Here is a 7500-nt window from a genome sequence, read left to right as displayed (position 1 = left end):
TGGAGAGAGGATTAAATGATACGTATCTGTGTCACATCTGAGTAAAGGATTCATAGGATTGTATTGCCACTGATAACATCATTGCTATCATTACCACTTAATCTGCCATGGAAAGAGGCTTAGACGCTACGTATTATTCGTGTAATATCTCGGTAAAGGCCACATGGAACAGGTAGGAAATTAGGTAGTGTTTTCCTTTGTGGAAAACCTCCAACAAGACTTTCTGAAGACCCCAGAATCATCTGGAAAACAGGATTGCATTACCAGTGAGAATATCAATGCTATCATTGCCACTTAATCTGCCGTGGAAAGAGGCTTAGATGCAACGTATTATTCGCGTTATATCTGATCAAATGCCTCATGGAACAGATGGGAAAATAGATAAACGTTTTCCTCTATGAAAAATTTCCTGCAATACTTTGTGAGAGACCCAGAGTATCTTGCAAATAAGTTGATCCTTGTGATCTCCTATTCACGGAAGAAATATCCCAGTATTTTCCCTCTTTTGTTTCCTCTGTTGGTTGAGAGGTTGTTTGTACTTTCACGAACACAGTTCTGGACTGAGGGTTGTGAATCAGTGGACTTTCTTCTTTTCGTTCACTTCTATTTCAGCTTGAAAGCATAAGATCATTATTAAGAATTGATGTTTTTTATGTTCCATTTTCTCAACGCTGCTCTTTCTCTTCGTTGATTAATTGTACGTCATCCTTCTGTACAGTCTAATTGTATTCATATGTGATAATAATGTTACGAGACTAACAATAAAGTCATTCTTTCTTGGCTCTACTTTTCCTGTAATTGAAATGACATCTTTATTCAATTTAAAATAATGTAACCATTCAAAAATGAATATAATCACTTACGAGTCAAGTTTTCCCAGGAGAATGCATATCATGATATAGTTCAAGTGGATATGACCAACAATGACTTACGAAGGTTAATTCCGAATGCAATATATCTGCTTTGATCAATTACCTTTTTTGTGTGTTAGCTGTTTCCTGCTATAGAGGAGGACATCAAGGCAAACTAGGTTAACCAAGAAATAAGACAAAAATATATTAACCTTTTTCTTCATTTGTTACAAAGAATGCGTCATATTTTGGAATGACCATCGGTTTCACGTGAATTATATTGTATTAAAGCGCAAAAAACCCTGATTTGTTATTCCCACTTTAACTCGTCACAGCATAATTCATTATTCATCTGTGTTTTTAGTTAGCTGACATGGAAAGTAGAAAAGAAATGGATAGGTTGTTTTCTAAATGGCATTTCAACCTGACCGAGTGACCATAATTGAAGGAAAGAGACTCGCACTGTGTATTCTGTCCGTCTAACTTTTCTCTATTAAAAAACAAAACCATTTACCTATTAATTAAATTAAAGAAATGTTTTGCCATATCGATGTGAAGGAACAGACAATTAAACACATTCGGGCAAATAAAGTTCTCTCTCTCCTCTCTCCTTCTTTCTCCTCTCTCTCTCTCTCTCTCTCTCTCTCTCTCTCTCTCTCTCTCGAATAAATTTGCATCTGATTAAACGTAATAAGAAATTAAATCTCTCACAGGAATACGAATTAGATTTGATCTCTCATCTTCCCGGAACAGCACCAGAGGAATTAAAGAGAGAAAAGTGATTCCGTAAAACCTGCCTCCTCCAGAAAGTGACGTTTCTGTCTTTACTGGCTTCTCTGTTTATAGTTAGGTGCGGTTTATGGAATACAGACTGTCGACCCGAGCGCTATGGCATTATCGGCCATTAGGCGCCAAAGACGGCGAAAAGAGGGAGTTGGAGTGGTTGGACAGCAGGTCTAAGAGCACAAGGACCTAAAGATGGAACTGGATGAAAACCAATAAGTTGAAACAAGCAATAATAGTCAGAGGTTAGTCAACAAAACTCAATAAAAGAAACAGAAGTAAAAGGCTAAAAAGTAAGTGCATCTAGGACCCGAAGGGACTCTACAATCACCCTTACTAATGCCTACAGTGCGCCACGTCGTGTGAACTGACGACACTATCCCGCTACCTGAGCTGCATATCTGTATTTCTGACTGTTATAGAGTTTTTCGTGGGAATATTTTTATAAGAAGTTTCGAAAAGTCATATATAGAATTCAATGTCCCATTTCCTCCTTCTAGCAAGTAAGTCTACGAAAGGAGAGAGAGAGAGAGAGAGAGAGAGAGAGAGAGAGAGAGAGAGAGAGAATAACTTTCTCGGGATATTCCTAAAAAGTTACAATTGGATTTCGCGACAACAAAACCTCCACCTTGATGATCAATTTTGGGAAAAGAAACCGGGTCAGAGTTGGCGCTGAATCGGATAATGATTACTCCCTTCCTCCAAACCTTTTTGGCCCCTCCCGAAATCCTCCTTCCTCAGAGTTGAACACCGAAATGGTCCTCCTCCTCAGCCGATTGCGCTGGGTTTGACGAGGATCGTAAGTTGGAATTGAGTTTGTCAAAAGTATCTTCCTTTACTACGTCTTATGATGGAAAAGTTGGCAAGTTCGTATGGAATTATTCATTGCTTATGGAAACGATTATTTTCGTTTATTCAACAATTGTTTAATATATTTGGACACATAGGATGCTTTGCACATGTTTCAAATTTATTGTAAAAGTATAACATAGTTTCTTTCCGAGATATTTCTCAAATCACACCTCCAGGTCATAAAACAGTGACGACTTTTTTGTATTTACCTCAAAGAAAAGAGATTACGATTAACTAAACCTCAATAGGTTCAGAAAGCTCTGTAGATGAGATCATTCAAACAGTTGTGGAGTCTTCTGATCTCTATACGTTTAAGCCAAGAGCTTATTCATTCCTGCTGTCTGCTGCTGCTAACGACTTTTGAACTCAGGAATCTCTGCTGTACTGTATTTTCTATTCCCCTACATTTATTTACCATTCGCATTTTCTTATAACCTTCTCTCTCTCTCTCTCTCTCTCTCTCTCTCTCTCTCTCTCTCTCTCTCTCTCTCTCTCTCTCTCTCTCCAGGTTGATATCCCTTCGGAGCGATAATGGGTTTATAGTCCATAAGGGTCTCTCTCTCTCTCTCTCTCTCTCTCTCTCTCTCTCTCTCTCTCTCTCCAGGTTGTTATCCATCTTCGGAGCGATAATAGTCTGGTGGCAGAATGAGGATTTTTTGCCTGGGTGTGTTTTGGCGTACATACAATGTTTTATTGGTGATTCTGGTAAAACAAATTATACAGAACCCAAATCCGCGTGATGCCACTCTGTTCATCCTTGAGCATTTTTTTTACTGCCAAAATTCAAAATGGCCGAAGCCGAGATCACCAAAATTCTTTTATTTTCCCCTATACTCCGCCAAAAATGGACATAGAGATCTGATTTTGTTGTCTAACATATGTTTTTAAGGGTCTGGGAATCCATTAGAACACACATATAAACTCTATCTCCCCTCTGATGATTTGTTTTACCGCACAATACAAGTCATTGGCATAGAACGCATAGTAGAAACTAGTTGTTCTTATGGGCATGGTCTCTGTTGCTCTCAAATATTTCCTACAAATGTACCTCTGACCGCTGGCGTATATTAACTCATACTAATATTTGCTTCTACTATTGCAGAAACCTAATAACATAACTCTCTTTCTATCATATATTCCTTTGGTGATGGTGTATCCTCATTTTCAGCTGTCAAACAAGATGGATCTTTCATCACAGCCCAACACCGCTTGCCTTTTGGAAAGTTGCATGAACTGTAGTGATAGTGAAGCACCTCTAACAGTTGGCGGGACCCGACAGACTCAATTCCATTGTAGCTGCTAGTCAACGTAGGGGTGATGGACTGCAGGCTTCATTGACATCCGCCACATTACAAGATTCATCTAGATCATTGTTCGTGCATAGAAACTGTGCTTCAACATACACATCAAAGACTCACATAAAACGCTTCTTACAAAAACAGAGGAAATTGTCAGAAGAACCAGATGTGAAACGATCTCGGCGTTCGACTATCACACCCTTCAAATACAAAGAGCATTGTTTAATATGTGGTGAACAGTGTTCTTCAGAACCAGATTTGAAAAACAAACCCTGAACGATGGCGCCGTGTCGTTCAATGCCGAACTGCTGATCGCGGACATAACCAAGACACCTTGAAGGATGTTATCCTGAAAGCATGTGATGCGCGAAATGATGAGTGGGCACACAGTACGCATCAGGGTGGAAGGTGCTGTCAGCGACTTACATGCTGCTGATGCTCAGTACCACAAAGACTGTGTATGTCAACTTTTCGTGGTCCTCGCAACATCCATTTTGCTTCTCATAGCCTGTACAAGTTGAAGATGAAGCTTTCAACGGAGTCATACATGATCTAAATGAAGACCGTACACGCATCTGGAACTCCATAGAACTGCATGAATAATACATTGCTCACGGAGGAGAGTCCCTGACGCGCCGCAATCTGATGTCGAAACTATCACAACATTTTGGACATGATATTCTGGTCCTGTACGGTGCGGGTGTAGCGAGTATTCTCTCGTTCAGGAGTAAATCGTCTAGCATTCCTGAAAGTCTCGTGGCAAATGAATGAAGACGATGACGATGCAGCAGTATCGAAGGTGGCAAAGCTTATTGTCGCTGAAACTAAGACACTCAACATGACAAGTCCAAATACCAAACTAGAGTCAGCTTAGAAAACTCACTGGATGATGCAAGCCAAACCCTGCTGCACCTGCTGTCCCTGCTCTCCACTAAATTAGACTCCACATTACCTGCAGCCTATGATAGGAAAACATCGTAACTAATATCGTTACAAACAGACACACAACTTTGCAGGTCTCGCTTGGCGTTACAGTCAGAGAGAAGTCCCTCATTGAATGTCTACATAACTTCCGAGTCACAGCGTCCGTATATGAAATACTGCGAGTTCAAGGCCTCTGTAGCCCATGCTGCTGCCCAAGAGCCAAGAACTCACAGGTCTGAAAGAATGCAGCTCTGGGCTAGTTCAGACATAGCTGATAACTTTGACGCTACATTTCGTCACAGAACGGTCTTCATTCCACACATGCCCTAGCAATTATGGTAACACAGATACACAAGGAGAGATTGGACTTGGAATCAACAATATAAGATGCCTGCAGAAAGAAGAAATGTCTGAAGAGGTAATGCCTGAGATACCGGTGCAACGATATAGAGGACCTTCCAAGCCAGAGATGCCTGCCAATCTTGCTACGAGATCTCCCCTTCCTCTCAAAGTACTAGTAGCCCAAAGGATCTCAGCAGCTAGGGCCAAACAAACTGACTTCATGTTCTTCAAATCCGTGGTCACCGACGCCGAAACACCAATAATATCAATGGCTACAACACCAGAATCTCACGGGAGCAAGGGCACTCGGTAGGTCCGGCTACCAAAGGCTATATACCTACCTCTACTTGACATGACTCCTGCAGAACCAGACACGATGTATACTGCAATGGTAGAAGCTCAGCGCTCACTAACCATACAGGTCAAGTCTACACGATCTTCACTAACGACCAGCAGCCTCTATCGGGTGTAGTTGTGCATGTGACGTGGGTCTATCAACACCAATTCTCCAGAACTTCATTCCGAGTTAGGCGGCATGCACACATGATGAATTTCGTGGAGCAGTTGGCGTCTTGATGGCAGACACAGGCTTGGAGACTATTCTACAAGTAGCTTTCGGTGGTGTGGTTAGCATGCTATCAGGGAAGAAATATCCACAGAACATCAGAGCCCTCTGTCTTCTGACTGAAGAACTTCTACGCGAACAATAGTGCATATGAACTCACACGACAGCCTAATGAAGGTACTTGACAACAAGTCACAAGAGAGCCGAACAACAAAACAAAACTTTGGGTAGAAAATCTCATCAAACCAGTGATGCTGATGATGATGTTCGTCAGGGCGGAGAGGGAAGCAGACTGGCCACTCCACCTGTTCTGTGTGAAGGAGATGCTGCCTTACTTCTTTGGAGCTGGATGACATTTTGGGATTGTCACAAGATTTGTGTGGTTATGTTGGCAAATTAGCATATAATTTCCGTCTTGCATACAACGGATCTCTGCTTGGTTCATTTGACTGTTTCCGTTCTTGACTGCTGTTTGTTTCTTTCATCCCTATGACTTGTTAATCACGTTAACTGTAGCGTGTGAATATATGTTTTCAGCTTAACTGTGGGATATAAGTGTGAATAAAACATTTTGCTAAACCCATATTTGTCTAAACCCTATGCACCCATCACTGGCATCACACTTTGAGCACTTTTATCATCGAAATGTGAAAATCTATATTCACAGAAGGCAAATAGAGTTTATTTGTTTTGTGTTTCTATTGGATTCCCAGACCCTTAAAACATATGTTTAGACACCAAAATCAGATCTCTATGTCCATTTTTTGGCGAAGGTATAGGCGAAAATCGAATTTCGGTGATTCTCGGCTTCGGCCATTTTGAATTTTGGCAGTAAAAAAAATTGCTCAAGGATGACAGAGTGGCATCACGCGGAATTGGGTTCTGTATGGTTTGTTTTACCAGAATCACCAATAAAACATTGTATGTACGCCAAAACACACCTACACCCCTCTGCCACCAGACTATAATGGGTTTATAGTCCATAAGGGTTTTCAGTTGAGGATTCAAGGACAGACAAAAAAAAAAAATGAAGATCATAAAAAACTTTCATATTCAAATTGGGTCTTCTCGTGCATCACAAAGACGAAGTCTCTCATCGAACGCTTTTGTTGTTGAAGATAAGAGACGCAATATCCATAGCTCCGTTGTTAACAATCTACGATGTTTTGACAATCCAATTAGAGACCATATCAATGGCGTCGCTTTTCTATTAGCGGACTCCAAACAGCATCATGGTTTATTTATTTATTTATTCGTACATTTCTCGATTCATCATATCTGTCGCTCCGTAAAATTAGTATAATGAATTTCATGTTGTATTACATATACTGTCAATCTCTGTTTTTTTTTTCGAAGTTGAATTCCTTTGTTATTTTGCTGGAAACGAATGTGTATTAAAATGTAACTATATTAACCAGCTTATTTTTTCATTTGGGTGAAACAAATTAACATATACGAGTAAATATATATATATATATATATATATATATATATATATATATATATATATATATATATAGTAAGTGTGTGCATGTGTGTGTATGGTTACCTTACAGTATATGGTTCAGGGATCTACTCTGACTTGGCCTTAGAAGAGGAAAATGACAAATGCCCATCAAGTACCTATCACTTGCACACATACTTAATTGGATACATGAAATTACAGGCAAGAATCGAGGTGGTTGGGGAGGGTTCGCAGATAAGAGAAACATATAGAACAAATTAAAATGTGCCATTTTCTATAGACTATTCAATTCTTATCGTATCTTCAATCTCCCTTCCATGTCAGATAGGTGATGAAGGATTCAGTTAAATAGGAATAAAAGGAAGATTGTTTTAGTTATTGAGTTGTCTTTTGCTGAGGAACTCTCTTCTCTTCTCTGGA

Source organism: Macrobrachium nipponense, chromosome 18 (assembly GCF_015104395.2).
Source record: "Macrobrachium nipponense isolate FS-2020 chromosome 18, ASM1510439v2, whole genome shotgun sequence".
Lineage (NCBI taxonomy): Eukaryota > Metazoa > Arthropoda > Malacostraca > Decapoda > Palaemonidae > Macrobrachium > Macrobrachium nipponense.
The sequence above is the reverse complement of the archived record's forward strand: the minus strand, read 5'-3'. Positions refer to the sequence as shown.